The 17162-nt window shown below is 43.0% G+C and overlaps 1 protein-coding gene across 1 annotated transcript in view; it reads right to left on the bottom strand.

The window, feature by feature from the left end:
- The window catches only part of TUSC3 (tumor suppressor candidate 3), a 128339-nt gene that overhangs the window by 98410 nt on the left and 12767 nt on the right, over nucleotides 1-17162 (bottom strand). The gene's annotated exons all lie outside the window — the stretch shown is intronic.

Below are 17162 nucleotides of genomic sequence, written 5' to 3'. Positions count from 1 at the left end.
TTGCTTCAGTGTATTATTAAAAATGTGCAATTTTCCATACTCCATTTCCCATCTAGGCTCTATAAATAATTCTGGATCTCCATACTCCTCTTCTCCTTTTACTAATTACCTCTAATAAGTATCATTTGTGACTATCACTTCAGCAATGCCATACAGACAACACAGAAAACTGACAATAAATTTAAAAAGTAATCTTCTGATTCTACCTGAACTGGAATTCCAGAATGCTTTCCATTGTACTGGAAACTAGGGGAAAGAACGGCAACCAGAAAATCAGTACGAACCAAACACACCAAAATGGTTGTTGGTAATGGCCATCACAAAGCTTACAGATGCAACATGTAAGGGGCAGCCCACTAGTGCCAAGTAATATGATAAATGGAATGGCAGGAAGAAAAAAATATTGCTAGTCTTTGAATTAGGAAAATTACTGGTCTTTACTGGTCGTGTAAACATTCCAAAGCAAACCAAGCATTTGAGGCATAGATTATAGTATTTCGATGGTTCAATGGTTTCATTTAATTTTATTGTACTGGTGATTTGTTTCAAATTGTACCATGGTGCCTCGGTTTTTTAACATAATCTGTTCCAGAAGACCGTTCGAGTTCTGAAACGTTCGGAAAACGAAAACTCAACAGCCAATAGCTAGGCCTCAGGATCTTACACTCAGTGGAAGCCGCGTGGCATGTTTGACTTCCAAGGCATTTTTGAAAACCGAAGCATTTACTTCTGGGTTTACGGTGTTCGTAAACCCAAATGTTTCTCAACGGAGACGTTGGAAAACCCGAGGTACCACTGTATTTGTAATTTTATTTTTTTCATATACTGTCCTGAAAGCCATTCTAAATAAAGGGCAATTTCTAAATTTCAAAAATATTTTCTATAAGATGTAGAAAATTATTATATAAGATGTAGCAATGGCCACCAACCTGGATGGTTGCAAAAGGAATTTAGACAAAGTTACGGAGGATGATGCTACCAGTGGCTATGAGTCATGAAGGCTTGTGGTACTATGTGCCAGAGACAGTGTGCCTTTGAATACCAGTTTCTGGGAATCACGAGGCGTGAGAACTGGTGAGCTCATGACCTTCTTCGCTTCCCAGAGGTGTCTGGCTAGCCTCTGTTATAACTACAAGGGCCTCCGGCACAGCTTTTATTATTTTCTTAAAATAAGAAAATTCTCCTCCTAGAAGTACAGTGGAACCTCTACTCATGACCACAATCCATTCTGGAGGCCCGTCCTTATGGCGAAACAGGTCGCTGATAGAAGTGGTGTCGTGCGCAGGTGCATTCAGTGGCAGCCTGTTTCTGCACAGGTGCATTTGGCGGCAGCCCGCTTATACGCATGTGCAAATGGCTGCAGACGCCTCTGCGCATGCGCAAATCACAGCAAACCTGGTGTTTACTTCGGGGTTTGCCATGGTCATGACTTGGAATGGGCCTAATTAGAGCAGGACGTAAGTAGAGGTTCTACTGTACAGTGGTACCTCCGGTTATGAATGGGATCCATTCTGAAGGCCCGGCCGTATCCCGAAATCTTCGTAACCGGAGGCGCCCTTCTGCGCATGCGCGCGTGGTGAAACCCAGAAGTATACACTTCCAGGTGTGCCGCCTTCGCAACCCGAAAGTTACATTACCCAAAGGTAACGTAACCCAAGGGTCCACTGTATAAAGATAGTGGACAAAAAAGTTAGGGGAGCTCTTTTGGCTAACAAACTATCAAGGGAGTGAACAGCTTAACAGCTTGACCAGTTCCACTGCCTAGCCATGAGACCCTTAAAAAAAAATCAAAATCAAAAATCATTTTGTCCATGAGATATGTTCCATGCTCCTAAGTAAAAACAAGACAGATAAATAGTACTTTCCCAGTCAGGTTCAGTAATGTTTCCAACTACTGGCTCACCTTTCTGCTGGCCTTGTCCTCTATACAGGATTTCACACAGCATGTTTGTCATTGTTTCCTTATGAAGGTGATGAGAGGGGTCCCAGATCTTCTCACACAGAGTGAGTTGTGGGCGATGGATATTCCCTGCAGTTATACAGGACTCGTTCAATGGTGGGTCTCCAATTCTAAGAAAGGAAGGCTGGGCTGGCTGTTTTGGCAATGAGAAGCCAATGTGCCAACAATACTGAGGAATGATGTACACACCAAGCAAGACCTTCCTAATTGCAGCAAATAAAGTTAATGCCTTGAGCTTCTAAAAATTAGATCACCATTACATGTAGGCACCAGAAGTTGCTAGTATTCTGAAAAATTCTGACGTTTGCTCAATCCCAATTAAATGCACCACCAGGTACACTCATGCACAATGGACTAAGCAGGTATCCTGGACTAGCCCCAAGGATAAATCAAGTGGCAGTTTAAGTGAACATCTGAGAGAGCCTTTTTTGGGGTGCTATGCACAGTGGGGGAAATGCTAAGGCTAGGACAGGAAGATAACAGAATGACGATAGCTCAGGCTATGGAGCATGAGACTCTTAATCTCTGGGTCATTTTTTCGAGCCCCGCGTTGGGCAAAAAATTCCTGCATTGCAGGGAATTGGACTAGATGACCTGCGTGGTCCCCTCAAACTTTACAATTCTATAATTCTATGTTTCTAATCCTGCCAGGCTGTTTCCCCTTTGACTAGTTTTGCAGTGACCTCTACTTCCAAACTCAAGGTAAAAGGTTAGGCAGCTCAAGACAGTGGCTAGTGGGATCCAAAAGCTTTAAATGAAGCCCTGAGTCTATTAAACTAACAGAGATGAGAAAGCATTAGAGAACCTCCTAACTTTTCTCTGCATTTGGAAGAACTGCTGACAAGTGTTTTGGTTTTTGCATATATATTTTCCATAATACCACAGAGACTGTGTTGCAACAATTACAAAGAATGATTCAGCTCTCATTCCAACCATTTTTTTTTAAGCCAAGCTTTAGGGCAAGAATGATGCATTTTAAAAATCGCATCTGCCCTCTACATTTTTATTAGTATAATTTCTTTGTAAATTAAGTAGTAAGTTTTACTTTTCAACAGCTTGTTACCACTGAAAAGGAAGATGCTCTGATATGGTTATGTTTATTGTATAATACATTAGACTTTAAAGAAACAACTGCCAATGTTAGCATTCAGACACTGGATCTACCATTGCCACTAATCAGCAGGACAGATTTTGCAGTATTTTTATGTTGTAGAAAGGGGAAAGGGAAAGGACTACAATCTGTGTGGAAATAAAAATAGATTCCCTAGAAAACTGTTTTACGTGGAGCATATGGACTGCAGATGCACCTATAGCTAACCCCATCTTTTAACCACTCAATCTGGCTTTCATAAAAGTTGAGGGTCTCCATTTTAAACGAATATGGTTTTTGCTTGTGAACGCTGATCTTCACTGGTGAACCACTTATTCATTCAAAAAAACCCTATTTTTAGAAAGAATTACATTCAAAATAAACACAATTCTATGTATTGAATTATCTGTCTTGCGCAAGGCAAACACCCACAATAGAATTTTACACTGACGTGGCATTTTTCCCCTGCATGGCTTTTTGATAACAAAATGCAATACATTTTAAATGCAGGGCCCCAACCAAGGAGGAGTTGAACAATTTGCTCTCCAGACATTTTTTTTTTTTATGAGTGTTCAACTTTTAAGAGACAGATTGGATTTTAAAACAGGCTCCGCAGTTTGAACCACCATACAAGTCTGTCTTCCCTATCCTACATAGGCTTCTCTGCACATTGGACAATTTGAGAACAAACTAACTGGCTGTTAATGCAACGGTACGATTCACTGTACAGAAATAAACATAAAATACACTTAAGAACATTAAAAAGGAGGAAGAGTAGAACATTACAGCGAGAACAACACGTTATGAAAAGGGATAGTTGCCACGTACTTGGCAAATTGACTCTGATGTATCTGGGCAAAGAGAAAAGGAAAGAGAAACAGATACAGTGGTACCTCGCAAGACGAACGCCTCGCAAGACGGAAAACCCACTAGACGAAAGGGTTTTCCGTCGCGGAGGCGCTTCGCAAAACGAATTTCCCTATGGGCTTGCTTCGCAAGACGACAGCCCATAGGGAAATCTCCGGGACAGCGGGGAAGCGCAGCGCGTCTTCCCCGCTGTCCTCGGACCTCCTCCGAAGGCTGGCGGCGGGGCGGGGACAGCTCCTCCTGCCGCCGCCGGGCTTCGGAACGATGCCCCGATGCCGGTCGGCAGGCGGGAACGCCTCCCACCGCCGCCCGCCATCGGGACCATGCCCCGATGCCGGGGGCGGGCGGGAACGCCTCCCCCCGCCGCCCGCCATCGGGACCATGCCCCGATGCCGGGCGGCGGGGACGGGGCGGGGCATGGTCACCGCCGCCGGCGTTTAAAAGCACTCTGGGGAAAGCAGCGAAGCGCGCTGCTTTCCCCGAGCATCGGGAAGTCCGGCGGGGGTCCTTGGGATTCCCTCCCAGCCCCCGCCTTTAAAAGCACTCTGGGGAAAGCAGCGAAGCGCGCTGCTTTCCCCGAGCATCGGGAAGTCCGGCGGGGGTCCTTGGGATTCCCTCCCAGCCCCCACCTTTAAAAGCACTCTGGGGAAAGCAGCGAAGCGCGCTGCTTTCCCCGAGCATCAGAAAGTCCGGCGGGGGTCCTTGGGATTCCCTCCCAGCCCCCGCCTTTAAAAGCACTCCAGGGAAAGCAGCAAAGCGCGGCTTTAAAAGCACTCCAGGGAAAGCAGCAAAACGCGGGCGGCTGGGAGGGAATCCCTTGGACCCTCGCCGGACTTCTAAAGAGCTGCGGGAAGTCCGGGGGGGGGGTCCAAGGGATTCCCTCCCAGCCCCCGCCTTTAAAAGCACTCCGGGGAAAGCAGCAAAGCGCGGCGCGCTTTGTTGCTTTCCCCGGAGTGCTTTTAAACGCGGGCGGCTGGGAGGGAATCCCTTGGACCCTCGCCGGACTTCAAAAGAGCTGCGGGAAGTCCAGGGGGGGTCCAAGGGATTCCCTCCCAGCGCCCGCCTTTAAAAGCACTCCGGGGAAAGCAGCAAAGCGCGGCGCGCTTTGTTGCTTTCCCCGGAGTGCTTTTAAACGCGGGCGGCTGGGAGGGAATCCCTTGGACCCTCGCCGGACTTCAAAAGAGCTGCGGGAAGTCCGGGTGGGGGTCCAAGGGATTCCCTCCCAGCCCCCGCCTTTAAAAGCACTCCGGGGAAAGCAGCAAAGCGCGGCGCGCTTTGTTGCTTTCCCCGGAGTGCTTTTAAACGCGGGCGGCTGGGAGGGAATCCCTTGGACCCTCGCCGGACTTCAAAAGAGCTGCGGGAAGTCCGGGGGGGGGGGTCCAAGGGATTCCCTCACTGCCGCCCACCTTTAGAAGCGCTCGGGGAAAGCAGCGCGCTTCGCTGCTTTCCCCAGAGTCCTTTTAAACGCAGGCGGCAGTGAGGGAATCCCTTGGACCCCCGCCGGACTTCCCGCAGCTCTTTTGAAGTCCTGTGGGGGGGAGAAGGGCTTTTCTTCCTACCGCCAGCCTTCAGAACAGCCTTCTGAAGGCTGGCGGTGGGAAGAAAAGCCCTTGTCCCCCCCACCCAGCCTTCAGAAGAGGTCGGGGGACAGACTGTCCCCAGACCTGGTCTGAAGGCGGTTTCCCTAGGAACGCATTAATTGATTTTCAATGCATTCCTATGGGAAACCGTGCTTCGCAAGACGAAAAACTCGCAAGAAGAAAAAACTCTTGGAACGAATTAATTTCGTCTTGCGAGGCACCACTGTACATTGAGCCGGGAGATGGGGAGATGGAATATACCTGTTACATGAATATTTTACAAGTCAGTGCACAAATCTAATTCATTTAAACCGGGGTTTGGTTAATTTACTTTGTTCGGCCTTCCTGCGCTTTTTTTAAAGCTAGGATCTCTGTGGCCTTCCAATGCATTTTTAATTCGCCACGCCCAAGAGGCGTATTCAGGCTCTCTTGATGGAGAAATATTAAGGGAGAAATAATATGTTTTAAGGAGATCCTGGGTATTCACTCTTCCTTTGAAAAGTGTTAGTGCCTTTTATGTACATTGAGCAACATCATGGGTGGGGTTTTTCCAGCTACCCCACCCTTGGCTCTTGGAAGCCTTACAAGTGGCTGCAGGAGTGAGTCAATGAGCAACATCATGGGAGTCTGTTTCTGGGACTAAGGTGAAATTGTGAAGCTCCCTTGTTATTTTTGCTATTGGTTGCTGCATGTTGTTTAAGTAATCTTATTTTACTTATCATCTTTAAATGTGGGGGTTTTTTGTATGCTATGTTTGCTATAATATTGCTATGTTATTACAACATTGTTACTATGCCATTGTTGCTGTATTATGCAATTGTTTTTGCTGTGTTTGTTTGAAACGTCTTCCTGTTTTCTTTGCTGAAAGCTGCTTTGAGCAGTGTTATTTTTTGTGGGAATGTGGCATATGAATAAAATGAATGAATGAAATTTAATTGGAGAGATGGGCACTTCTAAACAGGCTAAAGCAAGAATATATTAAGAATCACCTCCACCACGAGTCTGCCCAGACCTTTAAAAACTGTAGTCAAACCTTGCTCTGTGTTTTCCTACAACAGCAGATGGGCACTAGCACAACAGATGGGCATGAGGAACAGGGCTTTCTCTGTGATAGGGTCAAGGCAACAGAAGGCCCTGCCAAAGAAGCCCACTAGGCTCATCACTGCTCAGTTTTCAAGGAGCCATGAAGACACAGCTTCCCCCTCCCAATGGGGGATTTCCTGGTACTGCTTTTTAAATTGTTTCTCCATGATGGCTGCATTCCCCCCACCTTTTACTCCAGTCTCAATGATTATGGGTTTCATTTGGCTTCTTAAAAAACAACAACATTGCTGCATTGTTGCAATGTTCTTTAGTTTTATTTTTCATTGTTAGTGGCCTTAGGTAGTTAAACCATAGAATTTGCTACCAAAGAATGTGGAGATGGTCCCCAACTTATATGGTTCTAAAAGGGCATCAGCCAAATACGTGGAATATAAGGCTATCACTGGCTACAAATTGGGAAACGACGGCAGGAAAGGAATAGTACTGTCATGTCTTGGCTTGTGCATTTCCCATAGGCATCTGATTTGACTCTATGCTGGAGTAGATGGGCATGGTCTGATAAATAAGGGCTTTTCTTATGTACTTTGTGTAGAAAGGGTAAATACTTTCCAATTACAGTGGTACCTCGTGTTACATACCCTTCAGGTTACAGACTCTGCTAACCCAGAAACAGTACCTCAGGTTAAGAACTTTGCTTCAGGATGAGAACAGAAACTGTGCTCTGGCGGCGCGGCAGCAGCGGGAGGCCCCATTGGCTAAAGTGGTGCTTCAGGTTAAGAACAGTTTCAGGTTAAGAACGGACCTCCAGAACGAATTAAGTACTTAACCCGAGGTACCACTGTATAAGTAAATCCTACCTATAGCCCAAATTGGTACAGTTCAAGAAAATCATTTGCCTTGAACTCATGAAGTGTGTCGGTTGCCAAGCTACAAATTTATCCTGACCACCACAAAAATAAACCCAGGCATGCCAAAGCCCTCATATGAGCTCCATATATTTGAACATGTTGATATTTCTACTTTAAATCGGCACTTCGGCATTGTCAAACTGCTTCCACCCACGCTAAACAGTTCCTTCAACCACACAACTAGATAGATAGAAGATACATGGGGATTTACTGGGTCACAGGAGATCTGCAAGAGGTTCATGAGCCACCATTTTAAACCTGCCTATACTGGTGGGCAGGAGGAGGAAAAAAGATATAGACCCTGCATGCCTATCTCTGCCCAACCTCTACCTAATACCTGAGAGGTCTAAATACACATTTTCAAAAGCAGGTTTGAAAAATAGGATCCAACCCCCTAGGGTGCTTTTTCTACCTGTCCTTGTTCCTGTCATATATATTTATAGCTAGATGTGCAAATATATACTATATCCTCATGTTACATTTCCTCATTAGGAAGCAGGATCATCAAGCCATCAAGGCAACCACTCCAGGTTTTAAAAGCTATCATAGGCCTCAGACATAATGTTGAAGATGTAGCAGAAGGAATCAGGCAAGGTAACACAGGGATCGGAGAAGCTACACATGTGCATTTAGCTGCTCATCCCAGGAGAACAAGCAAATGTTATATGGGACAATAAAATAAATAAGTCTATTTTACCATCAGACTCAAGGAACAAGGAACAAAGTTACTACAAAAGTATTTTAATAAATGAAGTCTATTGGACTATTTGTTAAAATGGTGGGTTGGTCTACATTCCTATTACACCTTAGAACTCACATTTCAGTTGTAAACCATCCTTTTGTCAGCACACTGCAATTTCAGAATTTACATATAAGTTACAAAATACAACAACACACTACAGAATGAGGTTTAGCACCACATAGTTTAAGAAAAACCATGTTTCTCAAGATAATATTGCATAGAAAAAGGGCCCTTTAATTTTGGGGGGAAGCGGGGAGCAACGTGTTCATGTAGCAACAGTACAGAACTTTAATTGCTTTAAAAAACAAATTGCTGTTTCAGCTAACAAACTTATAATTTACTCTCCAATAGCAAAGTAAGCATGAGTTCTGCATGAAAGCACACTGCATTAACTGTTCATTTTAAGCAAACAATTTCCCCTCCTCTGTGTAGGTTTGATTTGACAGAAAGGCAAAACCTAAATATAAGCCGAGAACCTGCCATCTTAAAAAGCACAAGCTCATAGGTTTTTCGTTTTCCAATGCAGTCTCCAGAATCCTAAGGGATCCATTCAATAGCAAGCAGCTTTCATACAGTGCATCTAAAAGTTCAAAAGTGCTTCATACACCTACTCTGAAAAATCCTATCCACAGTGATGTAAGGTAGGTTGGAATCATTATCTTTGTGTTGGTAACAAGAGAGATTTGAAATAGAGGTCTCTTCACAATGGCCCAGATTGCACATAACCTTTAAACCACAGTTTAGCTCTACACTAATGAGGTTGAATGAACCTGAGCAAAGCATCAGACGTGGTGCTTCCCTTTCTTCTTCTCCATGGGTGGGAGGAAGACTTTACCAAAGCTTAGTTTCACATTTAAGAAATCTCAGCTTAGCATTATGTTGAAACAAGGGAATCTGTTTCATTCTTTTCTTTTTGAAACTGACTAGATCTTATTTTAAACCAGAAATCCCTAATTCAAATGTGGCACTAAGCATAGACTCATTAAAAGAAATTGAACCTATGGCCCAGTCTTCGTCTTGGCCATGCAGGAGGAAAGGAAAAAGTACGCAAGCCCAATACTTTGCCCTGGTTCTTTCAGGTTCATCCACACAATGTTAAAGCACTGGAAATGCCCCTCGGACTGCAGAGTCTTTGCTCAAAACTTTTTCCGTTTTCATTCTCCCCACCCCATAGCTCTAATTAGATTTTTCCCAAGCACACTCATTCAGATTATATACAATCATATTTTGGGCTGTTTACTAATTAAATTTGTAGCTATTCAATCATGTGCCTTTTACTGGATTAATTGATTTTTTTTAAAAAAACAACAACACTGAGTATCGCTATAACCTCAACGGTAGTGCCTTTGAGATTAAGTGAAATATAAATGCAATGCAATGAACAAAAGCTACCACTCATTAGAAGGAAATGCCATGTTTAATATTCACTTCTTTTGATCCCTGTTACAGCAACATGCTAAAACAAAAGTAACCTCAAATACAGTCTCGCCAATTCTGCCCTCACTAATAAAATTGTCCCCCCGATTAATCATCTAAATCTTTAGATGATTAATCTACCAATTAAAGATCCAGTCCTAATTGCATCCTAAATTTCTTTACAAACAGTCTAGGCTATCTTCGTCACATTACTTCTTCTTTCTTCCAATTAGTGTTTAGAAGTTGCTGGGCAGCATCCAAATTATTAGTCCAGGTCATAAAGCTTTAAGTAATATTTAGAAGCAGCTCTTGGGGAATATTAAAGATCTACAAGCATTATGAACAGGCAGTTTGACTATTCTTTGTTATGCCACTGTCAAAAACCCTTTCGTTAACAGAAACACACACACAGCAACCAATATAGAAACTATATTGACAGAAACCAAGACTCCGTGCCAATGCCGGAAGATACCCTGACATTACCCCGTTTTGGACATTAAACAAAGATGGACATCACCATCATGTTCTGGGAATATATTAATGGATATTTGGAAACACAGCGCATTTTTACAGCCAATCATAAGGAATCAATGCATTTCAATGATCATTCTGTGTCATTCTTTTTAGTAAGTTTTTGGCAACAATTTTAGACTAGATGGATCATTCTTCCAATGAAGCAGGGCAATTTTAATGTTCCTATCCAAGTGTACTGTAAGTTTGTTTTTTTAAAAAAAGAAGTTTGTTCTCATTCATTACAATGGTATCCACAAAATATCTAAAAGGAAACTTTGTTTAGTGCACCTGCACCACATATTCTGAGCTCTTCTGTCAAATTTTATTCACAGACCTACTGAAATTAATGAATATGACTAATTCAATGGGTCTGAGGAAAACTTAGTTAAATACTACCCCATTTTTCCAACATCACTGGATGGTTTTCAGGGAAATTTCAAACGTTAGTTCAGGAGTTCTGTAAGGGCAGTTGCCAAGAGCAAAATATTATCACATGTGTGCCCTTTGGAATTATGGTCCAGTTTTACAATTTAGAGTTGCTGGGAACCAGATTAGTCCATGAAAAAAAAGAGATCAGCAACCCAGCAAAGCAACTCATCTAAAGGAAAGGGATGGAAGGTGATGTTCACCACTTCCCCCTATAGCAAGGATGAGGAACCTGTGGCCCTCCACAATCCCTGGCCATTGGCTGAGGATGATAGGAGTCAGAGTCTAATGACATATGGAGTGGCATAGGCCTCTACAGCCTCCTCCCATTCAACCACCCAAAGCAGATTTTCAAGGGTGCACGGGGAATCAGGGTAAATTGCCTCATCCCCTTCTGTGCGCTTTCCACAAGTGCAACTCCACTCATGAGTTCTCTGGATCCACAATGCACATTTGCCCCATCACCCATTCTCATATTTAATTTCAGTTTTCAATTGCTGTCCCATGCAAATCTTTGTACATTTGCCTTACATACAAGGTTTGGGTCCCACCCACCACCCTCTTAAAATCTGTCTCTACCCATAAAATTAATGCTGATGTGGAACACAGAGGCGGAGAGCTAGGTAAATCTCTGGGGGATTGGGAAAGGTATCTCCAGCTCATCTTCCTCCCATAAACAATTAGCCAGAATGCCGTAGTGAAAGAGTGGAAATGTCAAAATAAATAAAATCAGCTTACCTTATTTTAAAAAATAAATATATCAGAAGAAATCAACCATGAGGAAATTATCACCTTTTAAAGAAGGAATCAACTTTGGAACATAATACAATGAAGCATTCATCAGGCTGCACCAGCAACTCAGTCTATTTATAGAGACTGAATACACGAGCTGATAGAAACATCCCATTACCATCTGTTTCCAGAATAGCCGAGCCCTTTTATTGCTACATGCTAATAAGCCCAATAAAGCCACTTCTAGTTCAAAAAAAATGGTTATTTCAAGAAATGGGTTCAAATCCATGTAGCTTTCCAATTCCATATTTAATTGCAACCTTACTCTGCTAATGAAAACATCTGCAATGGTCACATCTGTCAGCTATGTCAATGCATAAAGGTATTTGTCACTGCAGTCGTGCAGCAATTGGTATATGTAGGATAGATGCTGTCAGCAGGTTAGGGCCAGATATAGATTACATAAACCCAGCTCTTTCTTCCCACTCTACCATCTTGCCATTGCTGAGAGCTTCCTGAGGATTCATTAGCATTCTGATGGCTTCAGAAATAGTCGTGCTAGTGCACATGTGCTCTCCCCATCCCCCCATATTTAGGAAATCTGATGGACTCATTAGAGAAAGGACACATTACTCCAGGAACTCTACTGCTATTTTGCAAATGGCACCCTGCCACCATGTTGCTCATCCTTCCCTTCTGCTGGTCGCTGGTAAATTCACCATCTCCACAGTGGGTTGTATTCAATAGTGTCTTTGCCTCTATAGAAGGGGCTTTTTCTTGAGCAAAGTGGAGCCCCCATTTTTTTATTTATTTTTTGCTGATTCCTCTCTACCCATTTCAGCCTTCCTTTAAACTTACTTTAGAGGGTTAGGGCACCTTCCAGAACAGAATGAGAAACAGTCTGGGAGCAAACTGTCTGAAAGACTTCCTGAATTTATATGTACCTGCCCAAACTTCAAGATCAGCCCTCTGATCCACACAGTGAGTACTATTAGGTTAGTGAGTCCGGTGGACTTGACCTTCTCCGTGACAGCCCCACAATCAGTGGAACAACCTCCTTAGGGAGGCACATCTGCCATCACTTTTGTGGCCTTTAAAAAGGTAAAAGGACCCCTGACCATTAGGTCCAGTCATGACCAACTCTGGGGTTGCGGCACTCATCTCGATTTATTGGCCGAGGGAGCTGGCGTACAGCTTCCGGGTCATGTGGCCAGCATGACTAAGCCGCTTCTGGCAAACCACAATCCCTAAAACTTTTTTTATTATTATTCCCATCTGCTTTTTGGTGATTCGATGGCACCAAGTTTTATCATGGTATTATCTACTGCTATTGTTTCAATACTACTTAATGTCGATGTGGGTTTAATTTAGCTTGTGATTAGAGATGGGAGAGAAATTTGATTTACTTCTTATTTAAAGGTGAGTTTAGCTAACCTGGGCTTCCTGAAGCAATATGAAACCTGAAACATAACCATTCTTCCAAAATTCACTCAAAATTTTTCAACGCAGTTCTCCAGCCAAGGAATGTATATAGAAATGCATATACTAACACTGAGTGTTCCTAAAATGCATATATTAGTGAAAATAACATACAATGATGCATTAGGGAGAAATATTTTGCAAAAAATGTGTATATTAGGCAACATTGGGGGGGGCGGGCAGAGTGTATAGTGGAAAAATCCAAACTAGAATGCTGATGACTTTTCATGAGGACTTAAAAAAATAATAATCACAAGCTGATATGGAAAAGTGAAGAACTAACCTTTGGACCGGAAAACTGAGAAGAACCAAAACTGACAGATTCACCCATCCCTATATGTGATATTATATTGCTGGTTCACATACTGCTTTGTAAGCTGCCTTCAGAGGCTTACGAGGGGCGTTCATTAAAGATTTCCCCTGACATATTTCCCATGGACTGAGACAAACGAAACTGGGTACAGTTATTAGTCCTTCTCTACATAGCTACCAGCAAGAGTCAAACACTTCTCCCATTGCTTTATGCAGCTGTGGAGACCTCTTCTGTAGAAGTTAGCAGGTTGTGTCAGAAGTCACGACTTGACCTCAGAAATCAGCATTTCATGTGGAAAAACCTTGCCCTTCAAAAATAACTGAATGGTTGGAAAGAGGTGGAAGTCCGATGGTGCAAGGTCAGGAGAATAAGGGGGGTGGGGAAGGATTTCATAGCCACAGGACCATGCTTCCATCTGAGCAACATTTGAGTTGTGAATCGAGGCATTATCCTGCAGGAGGTGGACACCTTTGGTCAGCATATAACACATCTTGATTTTGATGGCCTTCCACAATTTCTGCAGCAGTGAAGCGTAGTATGTCCCGGTAATTGTGGTACCCTTTGCCAGGAAATCCATCATCACTACTCCGCGCTGGTCCCAAAAGACTGTAAGCATGACCTTGCCCGCTGACAGTTGGACACATAGCTACTTTGGAGGTGGTGAGGCAGAGTACTTCCATTGTTTGGACTGGAATTTAGTCTCTGGGTCATAATGATGGACCCATTTTTCATCCTGAGTAATTAGTCTGGCGAAGAAGTTATCATGGATTTGGTGACACACTATCAAAAGAGTCTGTGAGCATGTCACTCTTTCCTGCTTCTGGAAAGGTGTCAGCAGCCAGGGAACCCACCATGTGGACACCTTTCCCATGTGCAAATGGTCGCTTGCTGGATGGTGTCTTCATCAATGGAGGACTGTGGTGACCCAGGAATGGGAGCCATTCCACCAAAGTCCAACCACACTTGAACTGACAATGCCAGTGCTTGACTACGCCATATGATGGGCCATCCGTCCCATAAGTCCCTTTCATCTCATCGAACGTCTCCCGTGGTGTGCACCCTTTCATGTACAATAACCTGATGACCGATCTGCATTCAACTGGTTCTATTACCAGACATTACTCCACGTTAGCACCCATAACAGAGAAACTGTTAGGAGTTCAGAGCTACAAATTACTAAGTTACCTATGGAGAGATGTATCATTATACATGTGCAATTTCATCTTCCTACGATAAGTGAAAGTGGGTCTGGGGAAATCTTTAATGAACGCCCCTTGTAACACTCTTAAATGAGGTTAAAAAAACGCCTAACTAACTAACTAACTAAGAAGGGCAAGGAAACCTAACTAACTTAATAACTAACTAAGAAGGGAATGGAAGGCCACCATAGGTAGAGATAAGAATAAATGAAAAGCAGGTGTTCTGTGCAGAAGTGCTTTTGTTTAAACAATTGGCTCAGCCCAATATATCCTGTTGTATGAATGATTCAATGAGTCTGGAGCCTGAGCTGTGATTTTCATACACCTTTATAAGCAGCGGGCAAAACAGTGTTTTGGCTACCCATTGTTAATATTTGTCCTCATGGGCCTCTAGCATAGGTGGGAGAGGAAGAGAGGAAGGTACACTGCAATTACATTAAACAGCATGTGGTCACATTTTTCTCTCAGACACTTAATTTAAGTCTCCTCTCCTCCCCTAAAATAATCCTAGCCAACTCTTGGAAATGAAAATTGGATGGCTCGTTGAAATGAATTTTGAATAATACACTACAATAGAGGGGAGGAAGCCTCGGGGTGCCAAACCTAGCATATTATAACGTTCCACAAGACGGACGGACTAACAAAAACTGTTAAAGCTTAAACAATTTATTCAGAATACTCTCTGCCACTCAAAGCTGAACAATGCTACACAGTCGTGGAGGGTCGAACTGTGAATACTTCAGGCCACAAATGAAAGCATTCATGAGACATGAAGATATAAAGAGTTAGGCAATATTAAGGTTCTGATTGGCCAATGACTCCAATGGCTTGGCAATCACAAAGTGGGGGGGGGGTCATTGCTCAATGTCAATCCCAGATATTTGATGCAAACATGGGGGAGAGTCTCATAAAAATGTTCACATAACTTTAGCCAGAAGAAGCACTTCTAGGATTTTGCGGTGGCTGGGAAGTAGAGAGCCAAAGGAACTCCTATCTTTCCAGATAGCTGGAAAAGATGAGCAGTGAAGCAAGTCAAGCCAACTGGATGCTCATAAGTAAAGATGGACTATTAAAATATTGGGAATTCCAGTCATTTGGCCGTATGGTTAGAGAAACTGATAGGCTGCCCGGCCCCAGGTTTTTATATCAAGCAATGATGTAGCAAGTGCCACTGCAAACTTTAAGAGAGATTGGAAAGGCTGTAGCTCAGGGGTATAGGCATTGCTATCTGTGGGAGTCCAGAACTACAAAAAGACTTATGAGGTGTAAAAGAAAACGGCAGAATGAAAAACAGAATATCTGAGTTGCATGCAAAAGGCATTTTGTTTTGCAGGGAACAGGAAAGAGAAGCTTATATAGGTAAATGAAGGAGAGGGCAATGACCAAGCCCCAATGGGAAAGGGCAGAGCAAGGTAAAGAGCCAATAAAACTACTGGGACCCAAGGAAGTCTGTGACTTCCCAGAGATATTTAATTGTCTAATGAGCTGCTCAAACAGGAAGTCCTCAGTTCAAGTCTGTCCACAGCTAAAAACTTGAATGCAACTAGCATTCATAGAAAAGGAGAAAAACAAGCTCATACCCCACCCCATTTTGTGTGCCTGCTATGGAAGGCACAAGGGCTATGTCAGCTTTTGAAATAATATTCTGGGGCTTGAAGCTGGCGAATCGTGGATAAATCCAAACATCAAAATTTCATTTATTCTTGCCGTGGAACTGCCATGGCCCCTAAGCCAAGCTGAAAATTGATATTTCCTTGGGTAACTACATACTTGTAGGATAGATAGATTTTCTTTTGTATTCTGCTATAACCCTGTATAACAAAATCCACAGTATCTGGTTGCTGTGTTAGCAAAGGTCAGAAATATTTCATTTAGAAATGGCTGCCAATGCAAATACAATCTTATTTTGATTCATAGGTCTGAGGACCAAACTCTAGCACTATGGGGTGAGATCTAGCTAAAATTAAGCCCTAGGCATTAATAACATTTGGGATTATGCTAAAATCCTCTTTCTTCACAAAAATTGTAATGAATCTGGGAGAAAGCTGACAAGAGCATCTGCTACAGGCTGCGCATCCTTTATGCAGCAATGGTGGGGAACCTGTGGCCCTGCAGAAGTTGGTGGACTACAACTCCCATAATCCCTGACCACTGACCATGCAGGCTGGGTCTGGTAACATCTGGATGGCTGCTGGTTCCCCACCACTGCTGTCCTCCTAATACATCTCTTAGGGATTATGGTTTAGATCCATTGTTCCCAGCATGGGGCACGCGCCCCACAGAGGGGCAATTTGATTTTTAAGGGGGGGGGGCAATTTGAGAATGATTTAGACCAAATTAATGGCTTTTTAGAGTTCCTCCACATGAATAGGAGTTCACATTTTGTATAATAAGAATTATATGTCACGGGGGGTGGGGTGGGTGTCAGGATTTTAGAGATGCTTAGGTGGGGCATGGCCAAAAAATGGTTGGGAACAACTGGCTTAGATATTTTAGATAAAACTTGGCAAAGATCATAGAAAAAATGACAGTAGTTTAAAAATGCTAAATAGTGATTTTTTTAAAATTCTGTGTGTATGCACACACATACACCATTTATAGACGGATGCAATGCACAGGTTCATGCTGAAGCCAAAAGCCTCAAACTATGAGAAGAAGGGTACTAAAAGCAGTACATGGTTACAAGGGACATCTCAGCAACAAGTCAGAACAGTGTAAATGATGAAATGCCATTATTCCTTTAAATAAATCAATACATAGTGTAATATGTCATGTGTTGTTGCTCATCTGAGGTTGCATTTACCTAATTTTAAGACCTGCTAAGGAACAGAGGGTTGTTATTATGTCCTGAGGTCTGTATCTCAGGGTATACATGTATAAATATTATCTGTGT

Source organism: Podarcis muralis, chromosome 9 (genome assembly GCF_964188315.1).
Source record: "Podarcis muralis chromosome 9, rPodMur119.hap1.1, whole genome shotgun sequence".
Classification (NCBI taxonomy): Eukaryota; Metazoa; Chordata; class Lepidosauria; order Squamata; family Lacertidae; genus Podarcis; species Podarcis muralis.
This window is presented reverse-complemented; position numbering and strand designations above follow the sequence as displayed.